Source organism: Sebastes umbrosus, chromosome 19 (assembly GCF_015220745.1).
Source record: "Sebastes umbrosus isolate fSebUmb1 chromosome 19, fSebUmb1.pri, whole genome shotgun sequence".
In the NCBI taxonomy this organism is placed as follows: domain Eukaryota; kingdom Metazoa; phylum Chordata; class Actinopteri; order Perciformes; family Sebastidae; genus Sebastes; species Sebastes umbrosus.
In genome coordinates, this window is record NC_051287.1 from 22,165,872 (window position 1) to 22,181,246 (window position 15,375).

General features: G+C 43.8%; 1 long non-coding RNA gene across 1 annotated transcript in view; it reads left to right on the top strand.

The window, feature by feature from the left end:
- The window catches only part of LOC119478822, an 80,700-nt gene extending 72,908 nt beyond the window's left edge, over positions 1-7,792 (top strand). The window contains exon 4 of the long non-coding RNA XR_005204508.1: positions 7,705-7,792. This is a non-coding gene — a long non-coding RNA (uncharacterized LOC119478822). The remainder of the gene's footprint in view (positions 1-7,704) is intronic.
- The last annotated feature ends 7,583 nt before the right edge of the window (positions 7,793-15,375 follow it).

The window sequence follows — 15,375 nt, forward strand, 5'->3', positions numbered from 1 at the left end:
CCCTTACTCCTCCAGGTCATCCTGGTGTCATCAGCTGGCGTGAGCATATGTCTGACACCTCCGTCTGTCTGTCTTTCTGTCCGTCTCTCTCTTCCTCGTCTGCTCTCCAACCCCCCCCCACCCCTCCCAACACTCGCGTCGCTGTCCCTGTCACTTCTGTCGGCCGCGGCCCGCGTCAACATGTAACGACCACTTGATATGTTTGTACGGGGGATTTCGGGATGAATGTTACCGTGTTTTGAGAGAGGAACATCTGGCGGGGGGAAAAGGTTACAGTATAGGGATACCACCAGAGCCCTGTGCAGATTTCCTTCCATCATATAAATCAAGCCAGCAAGTCACTGTGAGACGGGAGGGGCAGGGGAGGGATGAGCGGGTGAGAGGGAGGGAAGGAACGTTAACTCAATCCTGCCTGAGAGGAATGGAGTGCTTTGTAAAAGATGGGCCTCTGTCAAATGGCCAGCTCTCTTTCGGTGTGCTAGTATCTCTCTCTCCCTACTCTCTTTCTTTCAAGGATGTTCACCCAAATTGCAAAAAAAAACATGTTTTCTCATTTACAGCTTGTGGTATACATAAATACTTTGAGTTTTATTTGGCAAGTTTTGAGATCTGCCTCTGAAAGATACAGCCCGCTCGCACGAAAAGGCACATGAATGACACAATAATTTGCAATGCATTTAGCATGCAATAAGCACTGCATTTTTGCTTTTGCTGTAAATATGGATGAGTCCAACAAACATAGGACTTTCAACCAAGTTACGTAATGTTTGTGATGTGTTTTTTTAGTGACGTTTGTGACGTGTTTTCCGTACTTCCGTTATGTTGTTTCCATACATATTTTACTTTTTAGTTTTCATACTTATTTTAATCCCAAACATGACGTTTTTCTTAAATGAACTTAATGGATTTGTTGCCTAAACCTGCCGTTACCGTAGTTTTTTTTGCGTGGCATACAAATGACACGCAGAAAGCCTAAAATGAGTCCTCATGTCACGTCCTTGTAATGTTGTACTTTTTATACGCCTTCCCATGGGATCAGGTTGCTGGAAAGAGATGTTGCTATTGAACTTTTTTTTTATGTAATTCCATTGACCTTCACTATATTGAAGCGGAGGCAGAAATCTCAGAGATGGATAACTCACAACTCGTCCTCATATTTCACATTTTTGTCCAAAGCAGTTGGTGCTGTGGTGCAACACACCGCTCATTTTTGGCATATTTGAGAAGCTGGCCACTTTGAGGCCGCCCCAAAGAATGTTTCATTTCTTATGGCCTCATAACGGCAAAGAAACCTTTACTGCAACACTGGAAAATACAAGAACAGCCTTCAGTGCAGCATTGGCTAAATGATTTATCGGGAACCCTCCACCTTTTTAATTAATCCGGTTTGCTCTGAATGACAAACTTGAGGATTTGAGGAAAATGTATATATTATATATTTTAATGATAGCTCTCACTCTTCATCAGACAGCTTTGTTTTTTTCTTTCTTTCAATTGATTTGCTTATATCAACTTTATAAACACTTAAAGATCCATATGGCAATTTTAAATCAAATAGGTAGCTATTTCATTATTCTTAAATATTTCATAACACTAACAAATGTCCTTCCTCAGCCCCCATATACTGTAGGCCAAAGTGTGTCCACATACTCCTTATTTGACCTGGCTATCATAATATCCCTCCATCCGTCTCCAGCCCTCCCTCCTTCCATCCCTTCTTTACCCGTCATGTTGAGGGAACGGAGGAGCGAGGCAGGGATGAGTAAAGCACATGTCAGGAGACGTAAGGGCTTCTGCGGTGGCCGACGAGATGAAGCTGTCAGAGGAAATGCTGTCAGCGCCGACACCCAAGTATCAAGGGCATCTCTGCGTCTTCTCCTCCTCCGCGCCCGTCCTCTGTTGCCTTGCTTAATTACACTGCATGTACGCTACTACCGCTATTGTCAGGGGCTTGACGTGGCTGCACTGTTGGCATGCATGGAGCCAAGTTTTGACACAGTGCCCCGGAGACTGCGCTGTGTTGTTTTGATGTGCTGTTGAAGGCTTGTGTGCAGAGGCAAGCGAGCTGAGATCAAGAAAGGGGTCATGTGTGCTCGTTGTGATTGAAAATAGTTCAAAATTTGTATTTTATGGGAGTGTGTGTGCAGTAATTTAAGTCTGTGTTTGTATGCCGAAGAAAGTGTGTGTCTTAAAATCAAGATATTCCACTCAAATTTCAGATTGGAAGAGTCAGGTTGCGTTTAGGTTTTGTGGCCATGTAGTGCAGTAAATGTACAGCTCAATGCAAAATTTCCAGTATGCGTGTACGCGTGCACAGTTTTTTCAAATGTGTGTGTGCTTGTATCCAAGTGGTACACGAGGGCTGGCAGTGGACGCATACTTCACACCCCAGTTTGACCAGGAAGTAGTTGACAGCTCTCAGTGCCCTGGCCTGCCGCTAATTTCTCCACTTCCTTCCTGCTAGCCTAGCTTAGCATCAATCACCTCTCTCCACTTGCAGCGCTAGTGCAAACCAATTTCCTTAATGCTGATTGCACTGTAAACCAACTCTCCTCACCAGCTCTGGCTCTTGTTTTCCGTTTTAGCCGTTCATTCTTTCTGTCTTTCCTTCCACAGCTTCCTCTCGACTCGACAAAGCAATGATTCAACCGAGCTGCTCAGCCACGAATAGACGACTGAAAAAGCCTGCTTCTATTTTTAAGATTTGCACCTTTTGCTCAGTGCATGTCAATATCTTGTAATGTTAGAAATACGTTTTAGTTTACCTCCTCAAGTGTGTATCGTGCACTATCTCTAAATCAGATCCAGAAGATTTTCTTTGGCATTGCATGACTTCTAAATCTATCTGTGCAGAATGCAGAGTGAGAGGGGATCCCTGCCGCTTCCAGCTGAGGCATGAGAAATTCCCTAAATGTTTCTCAAGTTTAGGAGTCATCATCGACTCAAGAGGAGGCTAGCTATTTCTCACCTTCGCTGAATCTGCACAGCCCTCATCTGAGGTCAGGAATTGTGCCAGAGGCTCCACAGCATGTGTGTTTACATGTGCCTGTGTGTGCTCATGCTTCCTTTTAACTCCGAGGCAAAGGAAGTGAGGTCTGAGACAGACAGGATTCCTCCCCGCTAAAGCAAAACAAAGTGATGACAAGTAAACCACACCACATTTTAAATGTCCCTTAATTCTTTAAAATTTATTGTGTGGACGTAAACCGCTAAAGTCATGACTAGGATTTTGTAAGTAGACATGAAGTGTATCTTACCGTGAGAAGAGTTAGGCCCCGAACACAGCAGCTATCAGCTCTCACCTCATCAATGTCATTCCAGCCAATTATGGGCTCTAGCGCTAGAATTCTTCGCTGCCACACCCTTTCACATAGCACGGGCCCTCCGACCAACTGAGGGAAAATTAACACCACATCAATCTATAAAAATATGTTAATGTGCCTTGTTTTTTTTTGCTTGAATCTAAGGAAATTTGAAACACATTAAAGATGAACCAATGTCGTAATCCAACATTGGCCTTGTCAGCTGTCATTTATGACGAGATTACTGGCTCTCTTGCCTTAAGGAGAACGTGTGTTCAACAAATTGTTTACTAATTTGAACAAATAATGGCATTTCAATGCAAACCTGCTTGATGTGTAACTAAAAATATAAAAGTGAACAAATTTGTAGGGCATTTTTTAAACCGTTATCCAAAGAAAGTTAAAGAACATCTAACAACAAAAACATACTGATAAATTATTAAAAGTAAAATGCAAGTAAAAATGTTATGAATAAATGCTTAGATGATATCTTGATGGATGTTGCTCGGAATGAAAAAGATGAAAATCTGTGTGAATGAAGGTTAGAAAATACTAATTTCTCCTAAATGTTTGGCTTGATTTCCTAAACCGCCATATCCCTTGGACTCTGTATACTTTGGTCTGTCTGCGTTTGCTTCCTCTCTCTGAGTGAGCGTAATCGTGTGTGTGTGTGTGTGTGTATGTGAAACTGTTGCAATCCAGTGGCAGGCCTTTCCCAGTGGAGAGATTGATGAAGTGCAGTGGCCCGGGGGCCAAGGGAGAAGTAGTCCCCTGCTGGGACTTCTCTCTGGCCCACTGAGCACACCACAGCCACACAGGATACATCACTCAATCTGCTGCTGGCATACACACACACACACACACACACAAACTCTGCGCTGGACAACATAAGGGCTGGACGGCTCGGAAGAAATCGTAGCTGCATTTACTCTTGTCCTAATGGCTGGTACAGAGCGGTTCATGTTTCAGCCTTGCTCCAGGGCCCAGCACTGACATGCTGCTACATTATGTTAGCCTGTGTTTTATTTGGCTCTGTTTGGTATAGTGTAGTGGGATAGGAAGTGAAGGGGGGGGGTTACAATTGAAGGCCCAGCATGTGGGCCACTCCAACACAAACAGTAGAGGGCTGCTGCACACAAACTGCTGTGTTACGTGCGGTCCGAGCCACAGATGGAGCAATTCTGTCACTATGTTTGTGTGTTTTTAGTGTGTGATGGGATGTGCAGCGTAAATGTCAACAGGTTCAGCTTCCAAAAATCATCTCGGGTGTATAGTATCCATTGTATACTGCGTCTGTGCATGTAATGTATAAGTGTTTAGGGGAGGGGGGCCGCAAATGCTGCACAGTGTTGGGTGGCATGCACGTCACATCGTCGTTGATGGATGGCTCGGATACTAGCATGAGCGGTGCTTACGCAGCCACCGACACTGACTTGTCTGGGACCGCCTGGACTGGCGACATAGTCTGTGAGATTCCCGGAGAGAGCCCCTGGTGCGTACACATGCTTGCATGCTGACACACACACATGCATGAAAAGTGGGGGTTGCGTTGCCCTGACAAATTACCAACATCCCCGGCACTCCGGTGTCTCAGCGTGGGGGAAACTCGATGGCCCGGTAGGAGGCGGGTGGATAAGTGGAAGGTCAGGGAATTGAGTAAACCCGCGCTTTCTCCACGTAAGGCATACATTTATTTTAAGTCTCTTTATCCAATCTATCAGCACAACCTGCGCTCGTTGGCGCGAGGGGCACCGAGTATGTGAGAGGTGTACATGTTCATGTGTGTGTGGGCATGCATGTGTGGAGCTGCAGCGAAGGCCGGCGTTCCAGACTGCAGGGAGAGGATTAGGAGTCTGGAATGCAAGACACTCCTTGACCCCAGCGCGACCTTTGAGGCTAAATCCCCTGCCCATATCTGTCCCTCATGGGTCATGATCCAATTGGTAGCCCCTTTAGAATGCCGACCTCTTATGCACCTCGTCACTCAGTCTGCTCAAAACATCTCCATTCACTGACAGTGGGGCCTAAGCCAGCCTGCTATAGGATAACAACTGGAGGATTCTAGTTGTAGACCCGTTCCTCGGGGTACGAGAATAACATTTCAAAGCTGAAATTCAGAGACATTTTCGTTAATGCAAGCCTACTTAAGGAAATAAAGAAATATATCACTCTTGTTCTGCCTTTCAAGTGTCCATGTACACCTAAAACATAAATGAAGCGTTTCCCCTTTTCCCTATTTTGGAGGCCTGTACGCCTTTCCATTTGCGAGCGTGTCGACCAAGAATGACGTTAATGGAGGTGGAGAGGAGCGAACACATCAGAACGGCGGGTGAGTGGCAGTGACACTGAGCAGCAGCAAAGAGCTGGGTGGCGGGCAATCAGAGAGGCTCTCTTTCTCTTTCACTTCAGTCCCACATGACATGGCTGACTAGAGAGATGAGAGACAGATGGGTGCCCCGCTCGCTACTGAGGCCCCCCCCCTGAATAAAATATCATACCTCTGATTAATTCATATTTCATCTGCTTAGAGAAAAGCATTCTTGTTTTTAGATGCTGTTCAGATGGCATCTGTTGTTGATTCAGGTTCATTCACTGACTTGTCTGTTTACACTCTAGATGGTAAATTATGAAATCAATGATCATTGATTTCATAATTGGCTGGTACACTTATTGAATTACAGTCACTCAATTAATACTTCAGATCCAAAGATGACAGTAAATAAATGGTTAGCAAGTGCACACATTAAAAACCCTAGTATTTATTTTTTTTGCATTAGCATTGTACTGTGTAGCAAAGTGCAATGTTTTTCTGTAATGTTTTATTGGTTAAACTTGTTTTAAAGGAATTTGACATTTCAGGGAAAACACATACACTGTCTTGAGAGTTAGACGAGAAAATCAATGCCTTTACTATTTTGTGGCTCATGGCACAGGGACTTCCTGGAGTCTTATCATCGTTGCAGTGGAAACTCAAGGAAGTCACTGCACTTGGCCAGGAAATAGTCCCATCCATACCTCCGTAAAACCTCAAATTGTTGTTTTTACTTTTTTTCTTTTCTTTATTTTTTTTTACGGATTAAAGAAAAAACTTTACACGTGTTAATTAGTGAGCTGTAGAGGTGCTGGTAGGCAGATTCGTAAAGAGCTAGGCTAGCTATTTCCCCCTGTTTCCAGTCTTTATGCCAAGCTAAGCTATCCAGCTGCTGGCTGTGGCTTCATATTTAGCATACAGACAAGAGTCTGGTATCAATCTTCTCATCTAACCGTTGGCAAGAAAGTCAATAAGTGTTTTTTCCGAAATATGTCAAACTATTGCGTTAATGGTATTCAACTGCCTTATCTCTGCTTTCATCTAATTTTCTGTCAGCATCTGTGCAATAGAGCACTGCAGGAATGACATATTTTTGTAGGCCATCCAGGAAGTTGGCATCGCACTGATTCCCTCAACAATTATTGCAGGAAATAAATTCTGTAGCAAACAAACGTTTATGATACATGACACGTACCGAATTTGTTCAGCAAGATAATCTTCACAAATGAACACCACTTTTATGATTTTTGAAGTGTGAATGCAAGTAAAAAGCTAACGTTTATACACAACGAGGCTGTAAAGGCTGACGAGTCGGCGTGATGACGCTTAGTAGTCTCATTTAGCCACTTGTTAGCAACTGTCTTTTTTAAGACACGCAAAAGACAAGTGGGATATTTACTGACTTCCAGACGAGGGAACCAGAAGTGCTAAAATACTAACTCATTTATGGGTTTTAGGACTCATTCGCGCAGCACTCTATTGTACAATCTACCCGATTTGTGTAATGTTTTGTTGCTTTGTGGCATGATGCTGCAAATAGACTCATGATATATTGCAAGGGAAATTGTAGCATTTTTCATATGTTGCCTATTTTTTCACTGGTCAACCAAGACAAGATTTTGTGGAGCCACAGGAAATACTTCTACTACTTCTACTATCCACACAACATAACACTCACATCATGGTACACCCGCAGATGGTTGGGATGGCTCCATATTAGTTGATTCAAATGGCTAGAATTTATTGTTAATGCTAGGGTTATCTGGAGTTAAATGGACATACAATTTAATTAGAATGGGTGTAGAAGGAGGACAGAATAGAGATTTAGGAGGGGAGGGGAGAGTGACACGGTCAATGGTTACATCAGGCACCTGTTATGGATCTGTGGCAGCAGGGAGGGGGTAAAGGAAGAAAAGAGATGGTAGAAACTGGTCAATAACTTTAGAGGAACAATCAGGAAAGCTCTGTGTCTGTTCTGTCGCTCTGTGTTGTCTTGACTTTATAAAGCTGTGTGAGTGTGAGCCTGTTTGTGCAAATGAACACACATGGTTGCGTTGTCTAAGGCTGCCTCTCTGTCCATCTGTCTCACAGGAGCAAAAGAAGCAGCTGTGAGAAGCCTGGAAGGTCCCCCAACTCTGCCCCTCACCTGTGTCACATCTGCCTGCCAGTGCCATCAAGGTGCGTCAATCTTCCACCCTGGCATCTCTTTACCTGTGGCACTACGCTGCACCTTCCTGGCTAGCACGCTTCTACCCTTCCCCCCTTACCTCCCACCTCTTGTTGCTCAAGGCATCTGTCACTCACCTGTCATTTCTTTCATCAACTCCTGCCTTCCTCCTACTCTCTTGCGCCGGCCCCGGCGAAGGCGGGAAGGGAACCATCGGAGCGAAAATAGTGACCACTTTGCCCCAGTTCTGGGTTTACATGTAGCTGCTGCGAAGAATGACACATCAGGGAGGTGTTGACTGACAGTGGCATCGCACTAAAGCAGGTTTCTCTTTTGAGGCACAGGAGTTTGGAGAATGTGCGAGTTAAATAGTTGACACAGTTGAAGAGTTTTCCATCTGTAACAGAACTTCATAGGTCTGTTTTGCATAATTATATCTAGTATGATGGAAGATAAAGTAATATGAAATCTACACACATGTTCCTTAAACTGTCAAAGGGTTAAAAAGAAGGGTTAAAGATGATGATAATGACCAAGTCCATGAGTTGTCGGACGTGAAAGCTCCAGGAAAAGCTAGACCCTTAGTTAAGATTCAAATAAATAATACAAAATAAATAAAAAATAAGAACGAAAACTGTCAAGATCCATTTCTCTACCACAAATCAGATCATGAAAAGCACAACAGTTACAGAATGTTTAATCTTGTTGATTTAAGGTCTATGACAAAACCATGATTAAAAGGTCATGATGAGAAAGGGGGAAAAAAAATCAAGTTAAAAATGCAGTAAATAAATCTTTTTTGTGTCTGATGGAAACAGAAGCCGGCCCATCAGTGATGAAAATGATGAAGTGTCACTCATCACCCCACCTGTTTTCCAGTCATGTCACTTCCACATAATCCTTTCACAGTGAGAAAACATATTTCAGCCTCTTTTTCCTCGGCACAAAAGGAGGATATCATATTCAGTAATACCAAGCAACACACACACACAGGCACACATTTATTCCTTTTTGGCAGCTGTAAACACACACCGTAGTTTTCTGAAATTTGTTGGTGGCCTGAGGGTCGACTCTGAGGAAAATGATCAAAGCAACAATACTCCTCAAGGGTTAAAACGTCAGCAGCAACAAATTTGCCTTCACTAAGCCTACCGCACAGGTAAATTCTAAACTACTGAGAACCTCGCTCAAATTCCAGTCCTGCGCTGCGTATGGAAAGACCCCACAGGTGAATCCATGATTGATTAGCTTTACTGAAGACGAACATGTCTCGAGGCAAAGAGAAGGAGGGGATAGTTACTTCCTAACATATATTTTTCCCCCCCTTTTCGGACCCTCCTCAGCACGACAGGCCTCCCGTGAGCTGAGTAGAGGCTATTCCAGCTATCAGTGGCTAGACCTATCGTGAGTACTGTCTGAAATATTGCACAAATAACGATCAAAGCAGCTCACTGCACTGGCTGAGCCCAGACAGTAAATCCAGCCTGGTGAGGGCCAGACAGTGATTTTGTTTCACATTTCCGCCCAAGACACAGGCACATGCAAGGAAGAAGAGAATAAAATAGATTAAAAAAAAAAGAGCCTGTGGCTGTGGCCCAAACTCCGGCCGTATCAGTTAGGCTTTGCTGCCACGTGGCATATGGTACAAGACAAACTGTCAGCCTTTTTCCCTCCTGTCTGTGCTTGCTTAGAGATGACAGGAGCAAGAGCACGTTTGTGTCCCGGCAGCAGGCATCATGCAGGCTTAGCGGTGATTTGGGGGGAAAAGGGGTGAAAGGCAGAGCGTCTTGCTGTGGCGAGCGGTGATGCGTCTGCATGGCTGGGCGTGGGGGGGCTACGCAGTAGCTGCGGGGGACAGCGCAGTGGCTGCGATTGTGAGGAAACTGCAAATTGATCAAATTGTAGAGGCAAGACTTTAGGCCTATTATCTGGGTCATGTCAATGTCTCTCTGGTCTCCAGTTGGTCACAGGGGCAAGTAGAGTATGTGTGTGTGTTTGTGTGTAAGCTTTAAGAGACAAAATTCAATTTTTGTACGTGTGTCTAGTCAAACCGTCATGCACATGTTGTTTACACCATGCCTCTGCAGCAAATAGATCTAACAAACACACTCTCCATTAGCACCAGAGTGATACTTCCCAACACGTTGTGGTGAAGGTGAATCTGAGGTCATCTTAAGTAATTACAGATTCTCATTCATCTAACTTTTTCAAATCTTACTTATCAAGTTTTCATCACTGGATACAGAAACTCTCCTGGAGACAAGTGAAGCTGCCGTTTCCATATATGCAATCTGACATCTACGAGTCACATTGTTCCCCTATCAGCAGTGATCACGGAGCCAGCCCTCTATCGGAGTTGACTTTGGCGGAGCATATCGTGGCTATTAGCCTAGCATGGTGCGTGAGCCCCGTCTTGTCTTGTTGCTGAGGGTGCTGTCCTGTGCAGCGCGGGGACACATGCATGAGGGAGGGCGTCGTCGTCACTTGTCACCACGCTTCTGTCATAGTCCCCGGAGTTTCGATGGCTCCCTCCGGTCCCTTGTCACTCCGCCTGGCTGGAAACAGCTGGTTACCAGAGCCAGTGCCATGTTAACATGGTACATGCTGGTATGTAGTCCAGTACTGGGAGCAGCTTATGCATGATACCAGTTTATTTGCTATCTCTTTTTCATTTTATTATCATTATTATTATACTATAATATGTATCTTCTCTGCTGTATGTTCATACCAGCTAATGTCAAACAGGTTTGATGAAAGCAGCTCCTGACTCCAGCGACCACACAGCACAATTCCTTGTAAATCAGCAGTGCTGATATTAGCTGTTGAAGGCTAAATGGCCATTATGGATCCTCAACACTCTGACACGTTGTGACCTGCCTCCTCTGGTGAGGTATGCGGCGCTGTGTGTGGGAAACACATACACACATATGCATGCAAAGTCGCTCGCTGCTCCGTGTGTGGGCCATGTTTGCCACCACTTACTGACAGGTCAGACTCCCATGGTGTGATCAAACAGCAGCCACAACTCTCCAGAGTTCCCACAACACTCCGCCTGGTGGAGAGTGGACAATAAAAACAAGAGTGGTGGGCTTTCATCACAGGCTTTACCCAAAGCCTGGCCTATTCTCGCTCGCTCATTTGGCCCAACTTTGTGAAGGTCAACTCAAAAATGTAAACTAAATGTAGCTGTGGGCTGGGAGTAGCTCCAAACAACATCATTTATATACAGTAGACACTGTACCTGTTTTAGGACACCCAAAAATAGCATTATTAGTCTCTCAATGTACAGGAAAACTATGTTAAGTACCGTAGGTCAAAGTTGAACTAGAGGTTCTGTAAACTGTGATGAATATTTATGACAAACGTTTTGGGTAATCAAATGTTTTATTATTATTATTATTATTATTATTATTATTATTGTTATGTTTTCAACTTTTTGCCTTTATTGAGCAGTAGAGAGACAGGACATGTGGGGAGAGAGGGGTACAACATGCAACAAATGTCCTTTTGTCGGTGTTCAAGCGGTGGATGTTGTTGTTGCGCTATGCGTGTCCTATGCACAGTTTGGTTATTTCTCAATGGGGTTGTATGAGGTACTTATCCATAGTCAGTGTATTTACAGTAGATGACGGTCGGCACCAGACTTGCCCCAGTTTGGAGAAACAGACAGGAGTACCGGCACAGAAGCAAAGCAACGTACTGCTGTGGACGGGGCCGGCAGCAAAACATATTTTAGCCACCTAAAAGAGAGGCTCTCCTTAAACTGATATAGATTTTTTTAGGTGGGACTTTAAATTAGGTGGCTAAAATACGTTTTGCTGCCGGCCCCTGTCCACAGCCGTACATTACTTTGCTCTTGTGCTCGTACTTCTGTCTGCTTCTCCAAACTGGGGGCACGCCGACCGTCATCTACTGTAGGTAATACACTGACTATAGATAAGTACCTCACACAACCCCACTTCAAAACACCCAAACTACCCTTTTAATGCTCACAATTGCTTTCCAAATAACTTCGGCTAACCTGGAAGTTTGTTTAAAACCAATCTGACTCCTTGTGTTTCTTGCTTCATCAGACAAATTTTTTGTGAATTTATTCACATTCCCAGAGTACTGTGTTACTATTAACAATAGGAATGATGGCCCAAACTATGAAAATAGGTTATATGAAACTTAGATTTCCCTTTAACCAGCTCTCTTGCTGCAGTCTTGCTGTGATTCAAACCTTCTTCAGGTACTCGTATCGTGACAACAATGCTTTGTTGTGTGTCTACCTCTCAGGGTCAGGGGGTAGATTTATTCCGACTTGTGCAAACAGCGGTGATTAGCTCTATAAAACTTCAGGCTAAACAGTCTGACGGCCAGTCAAGTCAAGAGGTATTGTAGTACGGAGGGGGCCCTATCTGTAGCGCTATCAGCCCCAGCCCCTGTCCTCCACTAATGGAATTGTCCTCCACCCCAGGCTGTGTATTACCATAGATCTGTGGGATAGTCTCACTCCAGCAGGAGAGCCCAGTGATTTAATAAAGGGCCCCTTTCTGACTCACTTACGACACAACAACATCAAGACCGGCAAGTTCAGACATATAGCAAATAAATAAACAGAGGCTCCCTTCGGAAATGGGATGCGCAACTCAATCAGTCTGTGTGTGCGTGTGTCTGTCTATGACCAGGCTGATTATTCAAATGAGCTGTACCTTTTAGTCTACTACGGAAGAAACCAGAAACAACAAGTAGATCACGGTGTATGAGTGTCGTCAGTCCTCCATCTGCACCGTATGTTCTTCTCTTTCATTAGAAGTCTCTTCAGACATTACATACGATATGATGATGCATTTCAAATTCTGTTTGGATTCAGTTTCTCATTGCATTGAATAAGAAAAAGCATGTTATAAAGCATTTTTTTAGATGTTTATATGCTGCTTATAAATGCTAAATACCAACATCTTCATATCTATGTATGATTGTATGTATTATCTACTGCGTATCTGTCCCTACAGCTTCTATAAATACATCCCCGGTGTATAGAAAACACTTTCTTCTTCTCTGACTTTGTGTTTAGCTGGCGGACTGCCAACGGTGAGTGACAACTCACAAAACAATAGGCTACAGACAATGACATAATGCAATTTAATCCTTTCCACTTGGAATCGATTGTTACACCTTGGAAGTGCAACATTTTAAGATTATGTTGCTTTATCCAGGAGTTTAATATATTATTTTTGAAGAAGCAGCACATTTTTGTGATCATTCTCTCATTGACTCCAACAAAGCAGTAACCGCAACCTGGCCGTCAGCAGAATTTGGACTGCGTTTGGACCGGCTTTATCGCATCAGTGGTGTGAACGGTATGGATCGTCTAGTTTAGAATCAATTACATTCTTCTGTCTACATTTGCCCCCGAGTCTTTATTCACATTGCCCAGCAGAATTATATACATCTAGTGAGAATTAATCCACTAATCTATCCCCCATGTCCCCAATCTAATCCTCGTGTTGTTCGAAAATTCCACTCACTTCAGTATCATATTGAGTTACAGTGGCTCCTCACTAAACGCTAATTCTGCCCATATAACTGGAGCTTATACAGAGGCATACCGGTGCAGTATCTGTGTGGGCTGGGCTGGCGGGCAGCCGATGGGCCTCTGGCTCCATGTTACGAGCTCCTGGACAACGGTGCCATTACCTCCACACACACCTAATGAAGTTATAGCAGGGCTGGGGCTATAGGGCAACGACTCCCTGTAGATTGCTGGGTCTGGCCCACACACACAGAAACACATGCACACATAACGCGTAGACACACACATACACACACACACACACACACGTGTTCAGTGGATAGTTATGGTGCGTGCAGTCCCAACGGTGGACGGGACAAGCGCCACTCATTCCTCAAACAGCCCCCTCCTCTCCTTCCCTTCTTCCCTAAATTGGAGAGGTGGGGTGGATTGATGTCTTATCTGCTATCTAGTGGGTGGCTAGGTATAGTCTCAGTGTCTCTGTGTCATGGTAAACACACATTAAGTCCCCTTGACCACCCTGGAGCACTCGTTGGCTAACTCTTAAAAAGCCCAGGCAACGCAATTATCTTTTATGACCTGCCAGAAAACACTGGCTGTGGGGAGGCCGTGGAGGTCCACGTTCGTCGGAGAGGGACACAAGTTGTCACCTGAGTCCCCCTGTCCTGCTGGATCAGGACCGACACATTTAAAGTGAGGTCTTAAACAACACGTACCTTTTACTTTGACACTATGAGGTTTCTCTAGTGCAGTCTTTTTTATCTTTCTGTCTCCCCTTTTTTTCATCATTTGTGTTTGATTAATATTTAATTTACTTGCACCCAATCTTGGAGCAGTGATTCTGTACACTGGTAGTGGAGACCTTGTACATAGTGGATTAAAGAGGTCCCTCTGTTTCATTCTATGTTGCACTCTTCTTGTACTCATTCTCAAACTGCAAATATGTTCAGGAGGGGGTGACTGGTGTCCAAACACATGCTTTATTTTATTCCTTTCTGGCTGCATATACAGATGAAGAAGCCGAAGGAGGTCCCACAATGCCATAGTTGTTTCTCTTGTATTAGATAGCTAGCCGTGGAGAGATGACGGGAGGAGAGAGACGGGTAATGACACGCAACAAAGGTTTCCGGCAAGATGCAAACTTGGGACGTGTGGTTTGCGGATAGCGATAGCACCTTAACCCCTAAGCTGCCAGGGTGCCCCACAATGCCATAGTTTATTTAAAAAAAACATCTTTATTGATCAATTGAAACAACTTTTTTTTAATTTCATTTTTTTTGTCCAATTTTTCATATATTTATATTAGGGCTGTCAAAGTTAACGCGATGATAACGCAAATTAATTTTAACGCCACTAATTTCTCTAACGCAACTTGAGATTTTTTAGGTTGTAGCTGGCTCAGTTTTAAAGGTGAAGATACTGGCATCATATGAAACTAAAAAAACTAATGAATCCATTGGTACCAAACATGTCATACTAGCTTGTTGCAAAAAATGCTGCAAACTTGTGCTAAATTTTGGCGAGGAAAAACTGCAATGGCCATTTTCAAAGGGGTCCCTTGACCTCTGACCTCAAGATAATTAATTAATTAATTAATTAGTTAATTACAATAACTATGGACAATCATGAAATTAATCACGATTAAATATTTGAATCGATTGACAGCCCTAGTTTATATACAGTACATAAAAAAGGTGTTGGAAACAAAATATTCGGCACGTTTAAGAAATTCTGATTTAGGTCCTGTTTTAATGTCTGTTTTGACTGTGTTCCAGATGTAACGCTTTGTCTTCTGTCTTTTACTAACTTAATTTGCTATAATTGGCGTTAGGAAAACAGAGTTGGTGATTGAACAGGAATGGTGTGTCTCAGTAATTCTACATGTCTGCATCTTATCCAGTTGCTACAGTAAAGCCAAATGAGCGATGGTGACAGCCAGTCCCTGGGATCTGTTGTATGTTCCTTTATTGCCCTGTGTAGAGACTATTGTCTCTGCTGTAAGGGCGGACCGAGGGTCAGCACTGTAAATCAGTACACTGGGGCTGGTCATTATATACGGCCTTTACCTCCCCTAACT